This window comes from Bos indicus, chromosome 5 (assembly GCF_029378745.1).
Source record: "Bos indicus isolate NIAB-ARS_2022 breed Sahiwal x Tharparkar chromosome 5, NIAB-ARS_B.indTharparkar_mat_pri_1.0, whole genome shotgun sequence".
Taxonomy (NCBI): Eukaryota; Metazoa; Chordata; class Mammalia; order Artiodactyla; family Bovidae; genus Bos; species Bos indicus.
Genome location: NC_091764.1, coordinates 32,962,684 through 32,985,607, shown reverse-complemented (window position 1 = coordinate 32,985,607; position 22,924 = coordinate 32,962,684). Strand labels below are relative to the sequence as shown.

At 42.4% G+C, this 22,924-nt stretch overlaps 1 long non-coding RNA gene across 2 annotated transcripts; it reads left to right on the top strand.

Annotated features, from left to right (window-relative positions):
* The first annotated feature begins 326 nt into the window (after window positions 1-326).
* Window positions 327-17,076, top strand: LOC109559180 (uncharacterized). Of its 2 annotated transcripts, XR_011566581.1 has the most exons (5): window positions 327-1,893; window positions 14,122-14,358; window positions 15,522-15,593; window positions 15,716-15,826; window positions 16,194-17,076. It is a non-coding gene; the product is annotated as an uncharacterized lncRNA (long non-coding RNA). The 2 variants fall into 2 exon arrangements; XR_002180725.2 differs by having other exon boundaries at window positions 332-1,893; window positions 15,716-17,076.
* The last annotated feature ends 5,848 nt before the right edge of the window (window positions 17,077-22,924 follow it).

The window sequence follows — 22,924 nt, the reverse complement described above, 5'->3', positions numbered from 1 at the left end:
GACAGGGAGGCCTGGCGTGCTGTGATTCACGGGGTCGCAAAGAGTCAGACATGACTGAGCAAGTGAACTGAACTGAACTGAACTAGTGTGTGATGACCCTCTGAACCTCAGTTTCCTGTCCTTAATATTGAAATAATTCCTACATCATACATACATAGGATAGTAGTAAGGATTTTATATAATGCATTTAAAATGCACAATCAGAGCCCAACACACAGCAGATTTCCAAGTGGTAATTTAGTGAATGGGAGTTGAAAGTGAAAGCGTTAGTCACTGAGTCTTGTCTGACTCTGAGACCCCATGGACTGTAGCCCACCAGGTTCCTCTGTCCATGGAATTCTTGGGGCAAGAATACTGGAGTGGGTGGCCATCCCCTTCTCCAGGATGTGAACCTGGGTTTCCTGCATTGCAGGCAGATTCTTTACCTGGGAGTTACATGGATACTATAGTTTGGATGTTTGCTCCCCTCACTCCCCAGATTCATATGTTGAAATCCTAATGTCCTATGTGTTGGTATTTGGGAGGTGGGACCTTTGGAAGGTGCTTAGGTGATGAAGGCTGACCTCTCTTGAATGGAGTTAATGTACTTATAAGAGACCCCACGGGTCTCTGTGGCCCCTTTCCCCACGTCAGGAAGATGTCAGCTACCCAGAAGAGGCTGTGCTTGTACCTGATCTCAGACTTCCAGCCTCCAGAACTGTGAGAAATAAATTGCTATGGTTTATAAGCCTCCCAGTCGGTGGTATTTTGATTTAGCCTCTCAAATGAACTAAGACAGTGGACATAAGCATTTTCCTTTTCAAATTTATTTGTGATTTAATCAGATTTTCCTAGAGGTAAACAAGATTCTTAAAAGCAGTGATTCAGATAAACTTCAATAAATTTAGGAAGCTATACCTTTCCTGTAAACAGTAGTTTGAAAAAAAGTTTCTAATTGTAACTACAAAGAGGATATGGAGACAAGGGAAACCAGCAGTTTCAAGGGTGCCCAGGCATAAGCCTGGTGTCAAGACATTCCTCAGACCCTTGCCTGTCTCCTGCAGTGCTCACAGATGCTTGCCATTGGAAGCATAGCATCCAGAGAATGAGCGTTTGGGTGATTCCTTGCAAATCGTCCATCCAGATAGGAAAGACAATAGCCATCCTTGTGAAGATGATACAAGGCTGTGTAATACAGTCAGTCCTTTGTAGGGTGTGGTGCTAGTAAAGCATGAACCGCAAGTTCAGAAATCTGAACTGCAGATCCACTTCTGCAATTAACCAGCTGTGTGACTTCAGCCAGGGCACTCAGTGATTCTGAATCCCAATGGCCTTTACAGAGATAAAGGAGATCTCTGTGGTCCTCTCAGGTCAATAAAGTCTTCTCCATCTGTGCAATGCAGTGTATACAAGGACTTTGATGGAACAGGTGACTGGCTCTATGCAAACCTAAAATATTTGCTCTCTCTGATTTCAGACAAGTTTCTCAGACATTTATTCCTAAGGAATTCCACATTTGCTATTTTCTGAATAGCTAAAATTGGGCCCCTGCAATTATGTGGTTTTCAGAGGTACTTACTGAACACAGTACATTGGTAGTCCCCTGCTGGCTTGTACTGGTTATCTCCTCCCTATGTAAGGACTCATAAACAACCACTCAGTCACCCGTTGAAGAATCTTGCTAGAGGTTGGTGTCAGTCTGACTGGTTTGCTCTTTACAGAAATGACTTTTCTCTCCTCTTTGAAAACTAGGACCATGTTGGCCAATGTCTGGTCATTTGCTTATGTGCTCTCCACTGAGAACTGCTCTGGATTATAAAGATTTTGTTTCTGCCAACCATGCTTTCCGGGCCTTCTAGTTTCCTGTCTTCCCATTGGATTCAAGCAATGAGGGCTACTGGGGAGAACTGGCAGGTAAGAAAGGAGAAGTGACTTTCCCCTTGTTGGGTGTCAGTTTGGGATATAAGTGGCAGCAGATACAGCAGCCGTGTCACCAGCTCGGTGATGGGGTGGTGACCCCAGCTGGCAGCAGTGTCTCAGGGCCCAGCAGGCCCGCCCTGGAGTTTCTGCTCCTGACTTCCAAGTCACAGTGGCACTATTTCAGAGAGAAATTAATTTCCTGCAGTTTCTAATCTTTCAGTAACCTAATTCTTTTTTCTTGCTCCTTCAGCCTTTCCAATATCCTCATAACCAATTTTTGTGTTAAGTTCCCTCCTTTTGAAATACCTAAATGATTTCTCTTTTCCTAAATGGACCTTGACCAATACTATATACACTTTTTCAGAGCTTGAATCCTTAAGCTAATTTAAAGCTACTCTATGATCTTTATTTTGAAACCCAGAGCTTTAAAAATCTGGATACACCCAGCTGCTCATTTCATAGACTCAAACCAACAGAATGTAAGGGGGAGAAAAATTGTTCTTCTCAAACTCCAATAAACTTCAAGAAAGAATCTAAATTAGTTAATGTATTGAAAAGTGCTCATAATAGCTGCTCATCATCTGTTGTTTGACAATGTACTGGTTATGAAAATATTTTATCATGACAATACTGACTGTGATGAAATTTATTCTACAAACAACTTTCTTCAGAGCATTTTTTTTCTTAATCTTTGGATTATACAAAAGCACCTGATAAAAATAGGCACTATAATTCCTGGGCTTTTAGTTTCAAAGTCTGTTTTCCCATCTGTTATCCAAAGTCTAGGTCTACACAGCCAAAGCAAAATGGAAGATTGTGTAATTATCCTTTGACTCAGAGACAAATAAGAATATCAAAGTGGGGAAGGGACATCTGTGCTCCTTTGATTTAATACCTAGTCCAATATATGATTCCTTTAAAATGTCTAATAACCATAGAGTGGATATTTATGCTATATTTGAATACTCTCAGTGATGGGTAAGTCATTACTTTTCCAGTCAATCCATTCATTTGTTGGAGAGCCTGGAGTTCCAGAAATATGTCCCTTTCATTGAGCCCAAGGAATTAGCAGGCATGAAGGTAGCTTCTACTCATAGGTGCCTATTATTCCATTGAGGTTTATAAAGAATAACTACATTCCCTGTTCTGTTTGAAAAGCTCTTTACATCAATGTAAAAAATAGTTTTGTCATCTCTTTATGGAAACACTGCCAGCTTCGCAGTGGCAGGTCCAGTGACCTGAGGAAGTTCGCAGTGCCAGGAGGATCCTATGACTAAAACAGGAAGGTTTAGCTCTTCTCTGGAAACAATGAACCTGAAAACAAACAGGTTTTCCTCTCCATGTCTGTACAGGTTCCTTCAGAAGCACAGTTCTACCCCTTTCAGACGAGGTCTTAACCAAAGTGAGGTTGTCGTCAGACATGCTGACTCTAAGGACCCTCCCTTTATCTAGAAACATGAGGACCCTACATAACCATGAAAAACATACTTCTTTGAGAATGTAACTCAGAAATATTTATTCAACTTATGTCTTGCGTATCATTGTGCAAGTGTGATGTTGCTAGTGTGAGTGGTGGCATCGGAGCAAGGTGAAGATGAAAGAAAGAGAAATGGCAAGATGTAAATTCTAGGAATTTGATAGGAATTTCATTTTAAATGGCTTTGTATGCCATGCCTAAAAGTTTGAGTGTTATCCTACAGTAAAGAGGAGCCACTGACGAATATTAAATATGATTGCGGGAAGATCTCACTGGTGGTGGGTGGAGCATGAATTGGTGGGAGAAAAGACTGGTGGAGGGGCAAGTAGTCAGGCAATAATTCAGGAAAGAAAGGATAAATCTGTGGATGATATGGTGTCAGTCAAAGGAAAACGATTTTATGACTGATGGGATGTGGAGAGTAAGAGAGAAGAACAAACAGATTATGACTCTCAGTTTTCTGGTTTGGACAACACTGTAGATGCTGGAGCCATTGACGAAAGGAAGGTAAGAGAAATGGCAAGTTTAGGTTACGGGGGTTGATGAATTCTCTTTAGGGCATGGAACAAGTAACCTTCTGGTTACAGATAGCTGACTTAATGTGTGCATTTACCTTCAAAAGTCTCACTAAATGACAATAAGGGAAATTTTAAATCACATACTCTCCTCAAATACAATTTAGAAGCTGGAAAATATGGATATAAATGTAAATAGGGTGACTCAGATCTGTGAAAAACGGAATGCCTAGCTAACTTTGAAAGCCATGATAGAACACCTAAAAGGCTCAGGAATTTCTCTTAGAGGTTCAACTGGGTGTGAAGGCTAAATGTGGGTCTGAGAGCTGTTTGAAAAGGATTTCCACACCTAATTCCCCCGCCATCTCCCACAGCTGGGAAACAGACCTTCCCAACCACTGTAGGAGGATAAACTAGATATATACTGGATTTATAGTGGGAGGAGAGATCCTGGAGAGAGATACTGGGATTACACGAACATCAACATAGTGAATGGTAAGATGCCTACTGCTCCTTCCTCTATCACCAACCTTTCTCTCACAAATGCTGAAAGCCAGACTTGAGACAGGATGATGTTTTCAGGGGACTCCAATTAGGCCAAGAGATAAGATCTAAACGTACCTTAATGACCTCAGTAAGTAAGTCCCTCCCATTACCCAGTCCTGTACACACACCAAGATTCCAGCCATCCCTTTAGAAAACTATTAACATGAAAGATAGAAATAAAATCATCAAACAGAAGTTACTTGGAGGTTCAGATTCTACAGCAGCAACAGCAAAAATCGTGAAAACAAACTATCACAGATAAGAGGTGATATTGGATCTACAAGACAAAAACAGGTTGCTGCAAAAAAATAAAAACAAAGGAGTTCTTGGAAATTAAAAATATGAAAGCTCTATACAAGGATTGGAAGATAAATTAAGAAAAGCAGAGCAAAAAACTAAGAGAAGGAAAAAAAGAAAGAAAAATCAGAGGATCAGTCCAAGAGGTCTAATATCTGATTTACAGGAGCTCCAGAAAGATGGAACAGAACTAACAGAAGTGAAGAAATCAAACAATTCAAGAAGACTTCCCAAAGCTGAGCCACACGAATTTCTACTTTAAAAAGGCCCACTAAAGGGCAAGCATAATGGATGAAAAATAGACCCATAATAAGGAATCTCATGAAGAAATTGCATGTCAGTTACAAAGAGATAGATAAACAGGTTATATACAAGGAACAAGAGTAAGAATAACTTTGGACTTTTCAACAACAGTGGAAACTGGAAGTTAATGAAACATTTTCATAATTTGAGAGAAAATTATTTCTGACTCAGAGTTCCATATACAGTAAAGCCTTTAAGTGGGAAGATGAGCTAAGGACATTTTCAGACACACAAATCCTCAAACATTTCCTTTTCGTGGTTACTGTTACAGCGATAGCAAGAGAAAGGAGCATGGGAAGATAGGGAAACAGGGGAGCCAAGTGCAGAAAGAGGAGAAGGGAACCTCCAGGATGGTAATGGGAGATCCCAGGATGCAAACTGAGCAGCAGCCTCCGAGAGTGACCTGAACAGATGGAGCAGGTCAGAAGACGCGGGGAGAAAGGACTCCAAGAAGAGGAAATTGATGTATCTGACCATATGGAAAGAACACATACACTTCTAGGGAAGAGACTGGCATCAAACTGATGATAAATTCTGATACAACTAAGCCAATTTTTAAGTGTATTAACTCTAGGGAAAGCAAAAAGATCTGAAAGAAAAAATGATCGTGACATATCATATGGACCACTGGTGAGCAGTGATATTTCTTAATAACGAAAATGCTGAATATTGATCGCACCATAAAATTATTTGACTCTGTTAGGAGATAGGGAAACAAGAAGTGTACACATGTGTACAGTGTGATGGTGGAGGAGTACTGTGCTCAGTCGCTCAGTCGCGTCTGACTCTTTGTGACCCTGTGGACTGTAGCTCACCAGGCTCCTCTGCCCATGGAATTTTCCAAGCAAGAACACTAGAGTGGGGTGCCATTTCCTCCTTCAAGGGATCTTCCCAACCCAGGAATCAAACCCACGTCTGCATCTCCTGCATTGGCAGGCAGATTCTTTACCACCAGCGAGACCTAGTAGTATTGAAGTGAAAGCGAAAGTGAAAGTCGCTCAGTTGTGTCCGACTCTTTGGGACCCCATGGACGATACAGACCTTGGAATTCTCCACGCCAGAATACTGGAGTGGGTAGCCTTTCCCTTCTCCAGGGGATCTTCCCAACCCAGGGATCGAACCCAGGACTCCCACATTGCCGGCGGATTCTTTACCAGCTGAGCCATAAGGGAAGCCCAAGAACACTGGAGTGGGTAGCCTATCCCTTCCCCAGCAGATCTTCCCAACTCAGGAATCAGACCAGGGACTCCTGGGATTCTTTACCAACTGAGCTATCAGGGAAGCCCACCCAGTAGTATTGAGAAACACTAAATCCACATATTCCATAAACAAATCATGATCGTGCCCAAAACTTGGAAAGAAAGAAATCATATTATAAAATTTAGAATCGGAGATACAAATATTCCTTAAAACATGGAAAGAACTGAACATGATTGCTTGGAGAGTAGAAAATGTGGAAAAGAACGAGAAGTTGGTTTCAGAGCTTTTGGGCTGTCTAAAACTATGCACATATATATATATTTGGTTTTGGTGGTGGTGGTTTAGTCACTAAGTTGTCCAACTCTTGTGATCCCATGGACTCTAGACTGCCAGGCTCCTCTGTCCTGGGTTGTCATTTCCTTCTCCAGGGGATCTTCTTGACCCAGGAATCAAACCTGGGTCTCCTGCATTGCAGGCAGATTCTTTACCGACTGAGCTATGAGGGAAGGTCATATTTGATTTTAATAATCTTTAATTAGAAAAAGAGAATGATAGCATGAAATGAAGACAAAGTATAGAGTAGCACTGTCTGATAGAGTTTTCTTCAATGATGGAAAGTACATCCAATAGGGAAGCTACTTGAAATGTGACTAGTGTGACTAAGAACAAATTTTACCATTTTATTAAGTTCTAATTAATGTGCATTTAAATATCCATGCGTGGCTGGTGGCTGCCACATGAGACACTGCAGCTGTACACAATGGCCTGTTTCTAAGACCAACTTTTTTCATTGACCCTTCTTTCTTCTGCTTCATCATTTTTTGAGAGTCCCTTGGACTTCAAGGAGATCCAACCAGTCAATCCTAAAGGAAATCAACCCTGAATATTCATTGGAAGGACTGATGTTGAAGTTGAAGCTACAATACTTTGGCCACTTGATGTGAAGAGCCAACCCATTGGAAAAGATCCTGATGCTGAGATGCTGAGAAAGACTGAGGGCAGGAGGAGAAGGGAGTGACAGAGGATGATATGGTTGGATGGCATCATTGACTCGATGGACATGAGTTTGAGCAAACTCTGGGAGATGGTGAAGGACAGGAAAGCCTGATGTGCTGCAGTCCACGGGGTTGCAAAGAGTGGAACATGACAGAGTAACTGAACGACAACAAAGAGCGGACCATTTCCACCAGCCATGCCGAAATGTCACTTATCCACCTTTTTAAGAAGTGCTGTTTCACTTCCATCCCTCTGGGACTGTCCACCCCATTTCTTTGTTCCTTTCATAGAAAAACCCTTCAAAAGATTTCTCCATACCTGCACTGTCCTATTCAGCAGCCACTGGCCACATGTGACTAAACTTCAATTAATTAAAATTCAGTAAAATGTACAATTCAGTTCCTGGTTGCTCTTGCTGCATTTCAAGTGCTTAATAACCACATGTGGGTTGTGGCTACTGCATTGAACAAAGAGTCAGGATATCTCTGTCATTGCAGAAATCTCTGTAGGATAGCACTGGAGGGAAGCGGGGAGTGCAGAGAGAAAGGGTATAGTTGTTGGTTATTTGGTAGATTTGGTGTTGGACAGATAAGACAGTTGTCTTCTGGTTATTTCTTTTTTCTCGGTGGAAAAGGAAGTGAGGTCATCAACTGAGAGTGTGAAAGGAGAGGGGATGTTGCAGGTGTGAGAAGAAAGCAGATGGAACCAAGAAAGCGAAGAAACTTTCCAGAGAGCAGGAGAATACATGGACAACAGAAATAAAGAGTAGCTTCTTCCAAGAAAAATTGGAATCATTCTATTTCATTTTAATATTACTGTTCTTCAGTGTTGCTACTGAAAAGTGATTCTAAAATTGGCCAGTGTAGTTGGGCGGAAGCATGAGCCAATTTTCCAGCTACTCTTCTTCCCTCATCATGACTTTGAAATCTGACCATGATGAGAAATCTCATTGCCGTGGCTGTGACCACAACCATAACCTACCTACACAGCAGGAAGGAAGGGGAGGTCCCTTCCTGAAGATGTTTTGCTATGATAAGGTATGGGAACTTCCTCAGTCAAGGTTCTGTTGATTTTAAGAAATAGAAACCAATTCAATCAAACTTAGATAAGAAAAAGAGATAACTAGTGTCCTCTGGAATTCACAGGAATGCAGTTGGTCCTCAAAGGGATGTGAACCACAGGTAGCCAAGAGGACTAGAAAGCTCCAAGGGGCTCAGGCAGAAGCATATTTCTCTCTCTTTCCGTTCTCCCTCTATATGTATGGCTTCTTATCTCTACTACTGCACAAGAAGCATTTTCTTTCTTTCTTTCTTTCTTTCTTTTTAAATCAGCCTTCCCTACAGAATTCTCAGCAACTTGATGCATGAGAGGTGGCCACTCCCCATAATACCCTTAGTTCTCACTACTTCAGAACAAGAAAACATCTCAGATTAACAGCAACATGTCAGTCCCCACCTCAAACATCCAACTGAATCTGATTAGTGAAATATAAGACAATTGCCTTATGCTGGTTTAAGCATCTCTAACAGGAGACAAGGCTGTCTGTACAGACTTGACTTCAGGAGCTCATTTCCAGGGTATGGGGCAGTCCCAGAACTTCTTGTCAACAGGACTTCCTCTGAGAAGTCTTTACTGTTCTATTACATTCTCGGTCACACCCGAAATGGGTACTGGGGGTGTTGGCTCTCCACACAGCTGTACATAGCCACTTCCTGCTCAGGATGGAGGTTGGTGCCTCCGGCCTTTTAGCCCAGGTTCATGCTTCTTTGTCACTACTTCATAACTCTTTGTACAGTAGGTCCGGTCCATCTGCTTTCAGACATTTCCGGGAGCAGGGAAACATTCAATATTCTCTCTGAGGGACTTATGATGTGAGCTTTATGCCTTTGATTTTTTGTCACCAATCCCCTCCAACTCTTCTGTCTCTCTCTCTCTCAACACTTAGCCAAACACAACCAGTAGCAACCTCATAGAGAACTAAGGTTCTGTTTTGCATCATCTTCTCCCTGAACTACAAGCTCAATAGTGAAACAACCTGCCTTCAAGGTAATCACAAGTAACACCTTTACCAGATGTTTTGGTTCTTCCCAGCCTCTGATATCAGATTCCTTGCTGTTACTACAGATTGCTAAACCGGTATTTTAAGGTGTTTTTTTTTTCCAGCAGCATATCACTTTTGGTACTAATTTGTATATTGGTCAGGATAGAGTTGTTCGTTTTATTGTGGCGGTGGTGTTGCTCAGTCACTCAGTGGTGTCCTACTCTTCGGACCCCATGGACTGTAGCCCACCAGATTCCTCTGTCCATGAGATTTTCCAGACAAGAATACTGGTGTAGCTTGCCATGCTCTCCTCCAGGGGATCTTCCTGACCCAGGGACAAACCAGTGTCTCTTTTGTCTCCTGCATTGGCAGGTGGGTTCTTTACTACTGGTGCCATCTTAACTGTTTTATTGTAGTAGCAATTTACCCTAAGAGTCCCAGTGACCTTAATACAATAAAAGTTATTTCATATGCACCCCAGCTCTGATGGGAGCCAGATGAGTCTCCAGGGCAGCTGCCTCCCACGAGGTGACTGTTATTGAGAAGGTGTCTATTTGGGCTCTGTCACTTCAGTTCATGACCTCAGCTATGGCAACAAGGGAAGAGATCACAGAGAAAATCCAGCTTTTCCCATTGGCCAGAATCATATGGCCCACTGACTACAAGGCGGCTGGAAATTCGAGTGAGAACATGGGTTACTGTTGACACTAAATGTCTCTTCCGTAGTCCACGGAGGCCTCTCTTGAGAGAGCACAGCTGTAAGATCAAAATAGCGTGGACAGTGGAGCTGCTACAGGGAGGACCTATTCTGGAGAGCACCTGATCTGCACTGAAATTTGTATGAGTGAGAAACAAAATTTTATAGAATTAATCCACTGAGATTTAGAGATTTAACTATTCTTGCAGCATGGTCCATCTTATCCTGATTAATACAGGGACATTAAAAAAAAATGGGGTAAATGAAACAACATAGTTTACTTTCCCTGAAGCAACTGTAATTCTAATCCAACTACTAGTAGGATTTTCTGGAGAATCCGACAAAATGATACAAAGCTGATGTGAAATAATAAAGAAGTGAGAATAGCCAGTACAACCATAAACAGAAAATGAAAGAGAACTAATTTTACCCAACATTAAGACATTTTATACATAGATAAATTTTGGGAAAACAGAAAGACATTACAGAGAAAGTACAGGAAATAACAAAGGTGTTAGTGGAGAAGAGAGATCCCACAGAGAGACCCATATCCTTTTGAGAATTTAGAATATAAATATATTGGTATTTTAGGTCAAAGGGAGAATATGAATAATTCAGAAATGTTGTGACAAAAAACATTTCCATTAGGAAAAAAGTGCTAAAGTACTTCACTTCTTATACCCGAATAATATATCTGTAGATCAATAATTATCAAGTAAAACAAGTAATAACAATACTAGAAAAATCACTGGTAATTTTTTTTTCAAAAACTTTTTTCATAATTTTGAACTGGGGAAGGTCAATAGTCATATAAGATAAGATCAACAAATTTACACAAACTTGCAAGACAAAGAATACCATACACAAAATCAAGTGATAAACCACAGGATAGAAAAAAATTTTTCAATTTCTAAAACTAAGGAAGGGGGTTAATTTCTTTACTGTAACAAAGAGATTTAAGAATTAGCAAGAAAAAAACGAACGATTCACTGGAAAAATAGTCAAAAAGCAGACAGTGTGCAGCAAAAGAAAGCAAATAGGTAACAAACATATAAAAACATTTTTCCAGCTTTTTAAATAACAAAGAAATGTAGGTTGAAACAAGATATACTTTTACTTATTTACTTGCAAAAATAAAACTTTGCTCATACTCAAGGGTATGGGAAACATGAACTCTCTCACATGTTTCTAATGGAATGTAAATTGCTATAAATTCTTTGAAAGCAATTTGGCAATAAATATTAAAATTTTAAAAGTGCATTTTCTTTAACTTAGCAGTTTCCCTTCTAGAAATTTTTCCCACAGAAATACTTGTACACAGAGGCAAATATATACAGTACAGAGACAGCCTAATAATATTGCTTGTAATAGTAAGAAAGCTAGATGAAATTTAAATGCCCATCAAGAAAAGATTCAATATGCTACAGTGGCCCTATAAAATGGAACACTACCTGGCTGTTCAGTAGAATCAATACAATTATCTGGGCTCCCTTGTTGGCTCAGTGATGAAGAATCTCCTGCCAACGGAGGAGACACAGATTTGACCCCTGGTCTGGCAAGATCCCACATGCCACGGAGCAACTAAGCCTGTGCACCACAACTATTGAGCCTGTGATCTAGAGCCTGGGAATGGCAACCACTGACCCCACTCAGCCTAGAGCCCAGGACAAAAGAAGTTACTGCAATGAGAAGCCCACATACCTCAACTAGAGACTACCCCCGTTCTCTGCAACTAGAGAAAAGCCCCTGCAGCAATGAAGACACCACACAGCCTAAATAAATAAATAAAATTGTTTAAAAGAAAGATCAATATATTTATCTGAATTGGTACAATAAACAACCTCAAAACTAAATTATTTTAAGTGAAAAAATAAGGTAGAATACAATATTATTAAAAGTGAGAATTCCAAGGGTTAAATTTTTATACATATACTTACATACATGTACATATATACATACAAATTTCTGGGAAAAAAGAAATAATAGCTATAATTATGTTTAGCTCTAATTATGTTTAGCTCTAATTACATTATATATGAGGGTGTAGGTAAAGAGGGAGGATTTTACATTTTTTGTTTTACCCTATTGTTAGAAATTTTTTTAACTTGTGCGTGCATTACTTTACGAGAAAAAAAATTAAACCATCAATTCTTTCTTACAAATATAAATTCTATATTTTTGCCTGTCAATCTGGATATAAAAGATATTAGAAAAAAAGAGAAAAGACCAAAGTTAGATATTCACAGTATATTACAAAAGGGTAAACTAATCACCAATCCTAAAGAAAGAAGAGAGCCCCAGTGTTCAGGAACTGTCAAGTCCTATTTCTGCTCCCAGGGAAAAATCCCCAGGTTTAAATAGTAGTCTTTCCAAAAAGAAAATAAAAAATAATAGTAGTAGCTCATATTTATTAATCAGTGAGTAAGTTTCAATTCAGTACCTGAATTATCTCACTGAATCCTCAGACTCCACGTGGTAGGGACACTGCCATCAGCTCCATTCTACTGATGAGGAAACTAAGAACCAGAGAGAAATCAAGAGATTTCACCAGAGATCCAGGGCTTGTGTCTGAAAGCGTTTGTAGTATGCGTCCATGGGCTTCCACGTGGACTCTGCTCTCTCTGTGTGTGTCCTCAGAAAAGTGACTTATCATTCCCCATCAGTTAAAGGAGGAGAGTGACAGCATCTATCTCATGGGGTCATCATGGGGATTAAATAACACGGTGCGATATGCTTCACTCAGTGCCTGGCACCAGAACAAGCTCTCCATAAATGTCCAGTGTTGTGGTTGTTGTGGCAAGACCTTTTATGATAGGGACCCTCAGCTGTCCAGTCTGGCATCTTTGCAGGCCCTCCTCCTCCCCTCCTTGAGCTCAGTCTCCATTTCTTCTAAGCGCGTTGCCCTTCCCTCATGCCTTCCCAAGGCTCCTGTTCTTCTACTGTCCCCTTTGCTGGACTGTTCAGTCCCACCTTCTACCACTTCTTCACCTGGCTGACTCTTATCCTTAAGACTCACCTGAGGAATCACTTCTTCCAGGAAGCTTTCCTTGACCTCAGCTTTCTGGGTTAGATGCTCCCCATCGAGTTCCAATACCATCCTTTGCTTCCCTCTCTCGATGTATTTGTCAAACTGCAACTTTCTAAATTTAATCTGTCACTACTCCCTAACCTCTGAACTCTTGAAATCAGCTTTTAGTTTTTCTTCATCTGGTTTCCTCCAGTGCTTAGCACACAACCTGGCAATAAATATTTGCTAAATAAATTAAGTTGTAGCTGAAAAAAGAATGGGTTATTTGTCCCATGACTTCTATTGACCATTCCAAGGTGGTTATTCCTTTTGTAAAGTAAGTTTTAAGTCAGACAAGCAGAGTTATTCATTCATTAAATTATTATTACTATTTGCTCCTACTTTCCTGGGCTTCCCTGGTGGATCAGACGGTAAAGTATCTGCCTACAATGCGGGAGACCTGGGTTCAATCCCTGGGTTCGGAAGATCCCCTGGAGAAGGAAATGGCAACCTACTGCAGTACTCTCACCTGGAAAATCCCATGGACAGAGGAGGCTGGTAGGCTACAGTCCATGGGGTTGCAAAGAGTCTGACACGACTTCATTTTTGCTCCTACTATTGTTTTAGGTGCAACAGCCACCACAGTCAATAAGATATAATGTTCTGCTTCCTGATGGCGACAGTCTAGTATGAATGAGAAAGAGAAAACAAACAAGTGAAAAGATAAGTTCAGTAGTGATACATTCTAGAACAAAAATAGAATGAGTTAAGCATAGAGAGTGATGGGGGACAGGGGCTAACTTCTGTCTGGCCAGGGAAGGCCTCTGTGAAGCTGACCTTTAAGCAGAGACTTGAGTGACACCAAGCTTGCAAAAGTCAGATAGCAGAGCAAGTTGAAGGGGCCTGAGTGGGAGCAAGTCTGCATTTTCACCACAAGAAAAGGCCTGGGTGCTTAAAGTCGAGTTTCACCAGAAGAGATAAGGCAGAGAGAGGTCAGGATGAGATCGGTTAAGGCCACTTAGGCCATGATAAGGTTTCTAGACTTTGTTCTGCCCACAATAGGAAGCCACTACAGGGTTTTACACAGGGGAGCAAGATGACCTGATTTAACATTTTTAGAAGCTTACTCTGGCCCCTGTACAGTAGGCAAGAAGAGAATCAAGGTCCAATGATCACTGTGGTTCTGCGAGATGACTGCCGCTAGAGATGGAGAAAAGCAGATGGACTGACGTTGTCCTGGGGAAGAGATGACAGGACTTTCGGATGGAGTTTGTGAGAGGAGCGGCATGGGGCAAGAGGAACCAAGAATGACATCCAAGTTGAGTCTGAAGCAGCTGTGTAGATGGTCAACCTAGGGGTTGAAGATCCGAGGAGAAACAGGTTTGAGGGACAGAGGGTGGGGAGCAATCAAGCGTTCTGATTGGGGCATATTGGGTTGAAGATGCTATGAGACATCCCAGTAGAAGCGGGCAAGCAGCCAGTGGGCACCACAGGGCCAGAGGGAGATCCAGGCCTGCCAATCACTGTTTAAACAGAGGGTGAACAGATACTTGGGGGCCAAGAGTGTGGAAGGAGGACAGAGGGGAAGGCAGGGAAGAGGTAGAGGGAGGAAGGGAGGAGAGAACTGGCTCAGTCGTGTCTCCCATGGACAGGCTCTTCTGTCCATGGGATTCTCCAGGCAAGAATATTGGAGTGGGTAGCCATTCCTTTCTCCAGGGGATCTTCCCCACCCAGGAGTCAGGTAGATTCTTTACTGGCTGAGCCAGCAGGGAAGCCCATGGAAATCCACCCAGAAAACCCACCCTGAGAGAGCATGCTCTAGAAGCCGAGAGAGGAATGTGGCAGGATGAAGAAAGTGCTGAGGGGTCAAGTCAGACAAAAGCAGCAGGTGCCTGGATCTGGCAAAAGGCAAGGCCTTTGATTACTTGGATTAGAGCTGCTTCTGGGGCCTGATAATGGGGTGAAAAGTTCAAGTTTGGTGAGCTGAGGGGATGAGGACTGAATGGGCCCAGACAGGGACTCTAGACCACACTTTAAAAGAGTTTTCTTTGTGGGGAAAAAAAGAGCTAGGCATGAGCAGGAAGAAGGTCGAGGAAGAGGTTTTCTGCTTTATTTTTAACATATGAGCTTGTGGCACATTTGTGGGCCCCTAGAGCTGGAGAGAGGGGCTGGTGGCCTGCAAAGGGCAGGACGCTGGTGGGAAGGGAACTGGGGCAAAGGTCGAGGCAGAGGGGCTGGGTCACCTACTGTGACCACAAGCCAGGCAGCACCCTGGCCAGAGGCAGAGGGTACAGTTGAGCAAGGAGCAGTCTGGCAGCTGCTGTTTGCACAGTCTGAGAAAATGGTGTCAGCAGGATATGAGGAGAGGAGGAAGCAGGTGTTGGCGTTCAAGGGGTGAGAAGCCTCGAACAGCTTCCTGTTGAGGGGACGGTGAACCACCAAGGGGCGCGTGGGCAGGTGGCGGGCACTGGGAGAGCCATCCAGGTGTTCGGACATGAGTTCCAGTGAGGCCAGTTTCTGTGCTTTCATCTTGTCACTTTTAGCTGCTCAGAATCGCTAACTGTGGACGATGCCATGGGAGGACTTCTGACCAGGGGCAAAGATGCCTCAGGGAGGTACGTTTGTGGCGCCTCAGGAAACAGAGCCAGCCCGAGGCCACACTGTGAAGTAGGGAAGCCTCCTGTAGGAGCGGCTACACCTCTCCCAACATCTATTTCGCTTTTCTCTTCCTTCCTAGAATCCAGTTTTGTTCGGGTGCTTACTCAGCTGCTGTGATTCATGGGAATGGGAAGCTGAACACAGCCACTGCTCCAGCAGCGGATGCTGACGTTCAGACCAAGCAGCACAGGCCAGTCCTCTGATGGTGTTATTAAGAAGTCCCAGGGTGGGCATGGGGCCCAAGTTGGGCCAATAAGATGGAGGGGAAGGACCTGATTCCAGGATGGATGCCCATTGTTCCTCACTCCCACTTAGCAAGAGACAGGGCACCTGAAGCCCCAGCTCCTGGCCAGAGTTGCAAGATGAAGCCCATCCTGTGAGTAGCAGTCCAGGGAAGTGGCAATTATGTGGGGCCCCCCTTGACGCCACGAAATCTCTGAATCCCCCAGCCTTGAAACCCATCTTATTAAACAAAAACAAAAACAGCTGGAGTCTGGATTTCTGTTACTTGTAGCAAAAGCATTCTCCTGGACACAATTTTTTTTCTGTATTTACAGTGTATTCAGTTCAGTTCAGTTGCTCAGTCGTGTCCGACTCTTTGCGACCCCATGAATCACAGCACGCCAGGCCTCCCTGTCCATCCCAACTCCAGGAGTTCACCCAGACTCACGTCCATCGAGTCAGTGATGACATCCAGCCATCTCATCCTGTGTCGTCCCCTTCTCCTCCTGCCCCCAATCCCTCCCAGCATCAGAGTCTTTTCCAGTGAGTCAACTCTTCGCATGAGGTGGCCAAAGTACTGGAGTTTCAGCTTTATATTAGAAACCTTCAAAGCTGGATGAACTGATTGCTTGCTCCCAGTTGAACATTCTGTGTGATGGCAGAGCAAATGCTTATGTCCAGGAGGCAGGACTCAAGGCCTTTTCTGCCCCCACGGTTCAGGTTCACCAAGAGGTAGATGTGTTTGTCCACAAACTAGTTTGGCCAGTTGTGCTTCTGTTTATAACTACGTAAACCAAGGAAATATGAGTGAGGAAAAGAATTGCTATTGTGCAAAATCCAAACTGAATGCTTCTAATAAACAGTAACAGGAAAGTAGCTTAAAAAACAAAACAAAAGCAAAATCTGAGAGTTTGGCATGTGCAAGACAAATGGAAAAAATTGGGGAAGTTTTGTTTGATCTAGAAGAATTCTGAACTCAGGTTGCTTCCCAGCTCTTTCTGAGTTCTCCCCCTTCTTTAAAGATGTTGGGACTGGAAACCAGTGACCTTGTGTCAACTTCTACTTTTTAAAAATTCCACACAGAACTCCCATCAGCTGTTATGTACTTAAAGAAGAAGGCTCATCCCTTCAAAATATTGTTAAATTAAGCTATATTTTATGTTTTCTTCTTTTCTAAAAAAACTCCTACTTTAATAAAATCAGTGTTTTCCATGTTCACCGTTTCCCTACTTTAATTGACTAAGTGCTTTATCTGACTATTCAGTTCCCTGCCAGTGGGGCTTCTGAAAGGATGTGTCCACGAGGCCCACCCCCAGTGCCCTCTTCCACATGATCAACCTGCGGCCCTCAAACTCCTCCCTTTCTCTACCTCATCAGCACCTATTTTTACAAAATTATAACAGGAGTACCTTTCATTTTAATGAAAAGTGAAAGTGAAAATCGCTCAGTCTGTCCGACTCTTTGCGACCCCATGGACTATACAGTCCATGGAATTCTCCAGGCCAGAATACTGGAGTGGGTAGCCGTTCCCTTCTCCAGCGGACCTTTCTGACCCAGGAATCGAACCAGGGTCTCTGGCATTGCAGGCGGATTCTTTACCAGCTGAGCTACCAAGGAAGCAATGAAAGGTCTCAAAGGATCTATATTAAAGTGTTAACTGCTGTCTCTGCATGAAGAGATTATATCTTTTGTTCCTTAGTATCATGGATGTGAATGATCATGATGTGAATTAGTATTTATTTGGTAATAGAAAAGTAAAAAGTTTTTCCCCCAAGAACTAAGAACACTTTGTCTTTTTATGAGAATTTACTCTTTACAAAGAACTTTTAAGTCCATTGTTTTGATGGCATTTTATCATCACCCTGTGAAGAAATAATTTATTCCCTCTTATAGATGAGGAAACCACAGTGGAGAGAAAGGGAGAATTTGGCCTCAGATGACAAAGCTGGTAAGAAATAGAGGCTGTTTAGGATAGAAAATCCAGAGATAGATCCAAGCACCTACGGTCACCTAATCTATGACAAAAGAGGCAAGAATATACAATGGCAAAAATAAGTGTTGCTGGGAAAACTGGACAGCTCTGTGTAAAAGAATGAAATCAGAACACTTCCTAACACCGTACACAAAAACAAACTCAAGATGGATAAATATATAAATGTAAGGCCAGATACTATAAAACTCTTAGAGGAAAACATAAGCAGAACACTCATTGACATAAACCATAACAAGATCTTTTTGGATCCAACTAAAGCAATGAAATAAAATAGGATAATGAATGAAAATAAAAGCAAAAATTGAAAATGGGACCTAATTAAACTTAAAAAGCTTTTGCACAGGAAAGGAAACCATAAATAAAACGAAAAGACAACCCGCAGAATGAGAAAAATGTTTGCAAACAAAACAACTGACAAGGGATTAATCTCCAAAACGTACCAACAATTCATGCAGCTCAATATCAAAAAACAAACAACCCAATCAAAAAATAGGTAGCAAATTTAAAGAGGCATTTCTCCAAAGAAGACATACAGATGGCCATAAAGCACATGAAAAGATGCTCAACAACACTAATTATTAGATAAATGCAAGTCAAAACTACAATGAGGTATCTATCACCTCACATCAGTCAAAATGGCCATCATCAAAAAAATCTACAAACAAGAAATGCTAGAGAGGGAGTTTAGAAAAGGGAACCCTCCTACACTGTTGGTGTGAATGTAAATTGGTCCAACAGTATGGAGAACAGTATGGAAGTCTCTTAAGAAACTAAAAACAGAGCTACCATATGATCCTGCAATCCCACTCCTGGGCATGTATCCAGAGGAAGCAATAATACAAAGAGATATATGCACCCCAATGTTCATTGCAGCACTATTTACAATAGCCAGGACGTGAAAGCAACCTAAATGTCCATCAATAGATAAATGAATAAAGATGCAGTGCATATATACAATAGAATATTGGTATCTTCTTACTGGTATCTTCTCTGGTGGCTCAGATGGTAAAGAATCTGCCTGTAATTCAGGAGACCAGGGTTCAATCCCTGGGTTAGGAAGATGACCTGGAGAAGGGAATGGAATATTACACTGGAATATTACTCAGTCATAAAGAATGAAATAATACCACTTGCAATGACACGAATGGATCTAGAGATTGTCATATCGAGTAAAGTAAGTCAGAGAAAGACAAATATCATGACATTGTTTACATGCGGAATCAAAAAAAAATGGTACAAATGAGCTTATTTACAAAACAGAAATAGAATCACAGACATAGAAAACAAATTTATGGTCACCAGCAGGGACGGGAACTCAGATGACAACTCCTGTACAAAGTCTGTCATTTGGGAGACGGCAGCGCCATTTCTTGTCTGACTCCCACTTAAGACTTCAAGATAAGCTCTGCTGGTCTTTCCCAGAAAATTGAGGCACTTTCTATAACCTCTTTGGGCTTTGGCACTGTGTACTAGGAACTGAGAGTGATAATACCTAAATGTTAAATATTGTTGTTAGGATTTAAATGGTAATATATGTAAAGCCCTTAGAACAGTAGCTGTAAGAGTCTACCGTTATTATCATCATCACTAGTAATACTGTTACAGTAATCTCATTACCACTATTTTCTCTGAAGGTAAAGAGTTTGTTGCATGCCACCTGGTTAATGGGCATTACCGCCAGAAGTTGACCAATCAAAACAGCACTCTCTAAGAATTCCTCAGAGAGCCACTAGAATTTATCTCTGCTTGTCTCAGACCTTTTAATTCTCATGCTGAGAATTTGGCCTCTTAGAGTTTTGAGGGCAACCTCTCTGCTGCTGCTTCTGCTAAGTCGCTTCAGTCATGTCCGACTCTGTGCGACTCCATAGACAACAACCCACCAGGCTCCACCATCCTTGGGATTCTCCAGACAAGAACACTGGAGTGGGTTGCCATTTCCTTCTCCAATGCATGAAACTGAAAAGTGAAAGTGAAGTCGCTCAGTTGTGTGGGACTCTTAGTGACCCCATGGACTGCAGCCTCTCTATAACCTACAATAGTTATCACCTCCACTTTGGCCCCCTGAGCCCTCTGAGAAGGGAAAACTAGTCTGTGTTTGGAGGAATGACAAGCTTCCTCAGTTCCTCCCATTCTGGTAGTCGATCTTGATCCCCCACTGCCAGAGAGGGTTCCAGGTGGCTGCTACCTTCTGCACATCCCTACAGAGAAACGAAAAACAGAGGTCTCACTCACAGATGGCCGGAGCAGTCCTAGTGTGGTGTAAGCCCTCAGACACAGCAGTCCCCGTAGCCTCGTGTCTGTCCCACCTGCCTACTATTCTTCCAACCAACTGACCAAACCCACCAGGGGTTTAATCTGATTTATAGTTTGCAAGGATTTCCCAAAATATGTCATTTGCACCATAATCTTGTAAGGAATTATAACTACTCCATTTTGCAGTTTCCCGGGTGGCACAATGGTAAAGAATTTGGCTGCCAGTGCAGAAGATTCAAGAGATATGGGTTCAGTCCTTGGGTGGGGAAGATCCCCTGGAGTTAGAAATGGCAACCCACTCCAGTACTCTTGCCTGGAAAATTCCATGGACAGAGAAGCCTAGCAGGCTACAGTCTATAGGGTTGCAAAGTCAGACATGATTTAGCATGCGCGTGCATGCACACACACACACACACACACACACAGTTATAAAGTTATACAAAGCAAATAGTCTTTGAAAGCTGACCCTGAAGTTAACCGAACCCTACCTTAGAAGTTCTCGCCTTAGAAGTTCCACCTCAGAAGTTAACCTGACCCCACCCCTTCCTTTTTTCGATGAGAATGTTGAGGCCCTGAAAGGTTAAGTGGCTTCTTCAAAATCACAGTGACAGTGACAACAAGGGTGACTTGCCCCGCTATGGCACTAAGCACTTACATAACTTCTCATCTTGTTCTCACAACATCTTACAAGATACCAGAGGAGGAGACAGAGTCCTGAGTCAAACCCAGGTTTTCTGATGCAAGTGCAGGGCAAGCTCTGCTTCCCAGCACCCTCTCGCCAGGGGGGCCCTCTCCATCCCTGACGTCAGGGCATCCAGATGCAGGATGTGCTCTGAGCTGGGGAGAAAGACGCAGGCTTGCTGCCTTGGCAGGAAGGAATCTGGCACTGCACTGGGAAAGCAGTGAGTCTCAGGGAAGCTTGGCTAAGGATGAGACTTGGAGGTGGGTACCAGTGAAACAGCAAAACCACCACTAGAGCTGCTCACTCTAACCACCCAGGAGTCCGCTTAGCAGTGACTAAATAAAATTTATATCTTAAGGCAGGACAAGGAAATTCTCATAAAAATTAAACACAATTTTTGTGTGTCTCTCTGTGTGTCTGTTCGGGGCTCCTCCCTTCCTCCCTAATGTGCAGTGTGCCTTTGTGTCACACATTAAGCAGACTTCCTCAATGAAAGGCTTGTGTGTTCAACCTTAAAGATCTCTTTCCCCCCTCTTTCTTCTGAAGCTAGCAATGTAACTTCTTAAAAGAATAGAGTTATTTCAGTGATAAAGAATCCACTTGCAGTACAGAAGACAATAGGTTCAATCCCTGGGTCAGGAAGATCCCTTGGAGAAGGAAATGGCAACCCACTCCAGTATTTTTGTTTGGAAAATCCCACGGACAGAGGAGCCTGGCAGGCTACAGTCTATAGGGTCCAAGAATCAGAAGACAACAACGAAACCAGCACCCCGTTCTGTAGGTCGTGGTGACTTGCTGCTGGCTTTGTACGTGCTTACCTGGACTAAGTATTCTTGGTGAACTTTATGTAAAATATCAGGATCTCATTCTGGTGTATGATCCTGTGTCTCGAAAATGTACATGATTATGCCTTGGACTTCTCACAAGCAGAGCCATTCTCAGAGCTTTCTGTCTCCCGAGTTATAATCCTCAATTTGGCTCAAAATAAGATTCCCTTTTTTTCTTCTCAACTTGATTGTTAATTAAGTTTTCCTAAGGAAAGAGTAAGGTTGAGTTGCACAAGGATCAAGGAACAGGCCAAAGATTTTTAGCAGGATTTTTTTTATACTTGATGTATAGTTGATTTACAATATTGTATTGATTTCTGCTCTTCAGCACAGTGATTCAGTTATACAAATATATTCTTTTTTTGTATCTTTTCTGTTATGGCTTTTCACAGGATATTGACTATATGCCCTGTGGTATATAGAACCTTGTTGTTTATCCATTCTATATATAATAGTTTGTATCTGCTAATTCCAAACTCCCAATCCAGCCTACCCCCACCCCTAGTAGGATTTTTTTTTTTTTTACCATAAACCTCCCAGAGTCTGGTGAACTGTGAACAGGTCAGACAAAGATCTAGAGGAGAAGTCTGCTGATTATATGAATTTTCACCAAGAGTAGGTCAGTGGTTCCCCACTGGTATGACTGTGCCTCCCAGGGGACGTTTGACAGTGTCTGGAGACATTGCTGGGTGTCACATGGGTGTGATGGGGTGCTGGGGTGCTCCTGGCAAATAGTGGAGAGAGGCTAGGGATGCTGCTAATTATCCTACAATACACAAGATAGCTCCATTCCACAGAGAATTATCTGGCCTCAAATACCCAGCTGAGGCTGAGGAACCCTGATGTAAATGAAGCAGTTGGTGGTTTAGTTGCTAAATCATGTCCATCTCTTTTGTGACCGCATGGACTGTAGCCCATCATAGCTGCATATAAACGTGGCCTCAGTCATACACCAAGCACCTCAGATTTAGAGAAACAGTGACGTTGGGCAAAGGGTCTTGTAGTGAAGGTGGTAAGGTCTGTTTTCTGGTCCTGGCCTGATGACTGGCTTGAGGCTTAGGGAAAGTGTATTTGCTTTCTGTGGGTCTTTTCTTTCTTCCTACATCTAGAGCAGTCATGTGTCAGGGCCAGATCCTTTCTGGGGCTGGTGGGCGGCACACTGGAAATAATAGGGTTACTTCACCCTCATGGATCATTGTGAAGCTGTGATAATCAGGCATCGCAAAGGTTTGTGTACCGTGCCTCCTTTAATACTGAAGTAGCACTCTCCCATCTACTTATAAAGGTAATCCACAATCATTACAAAATGCA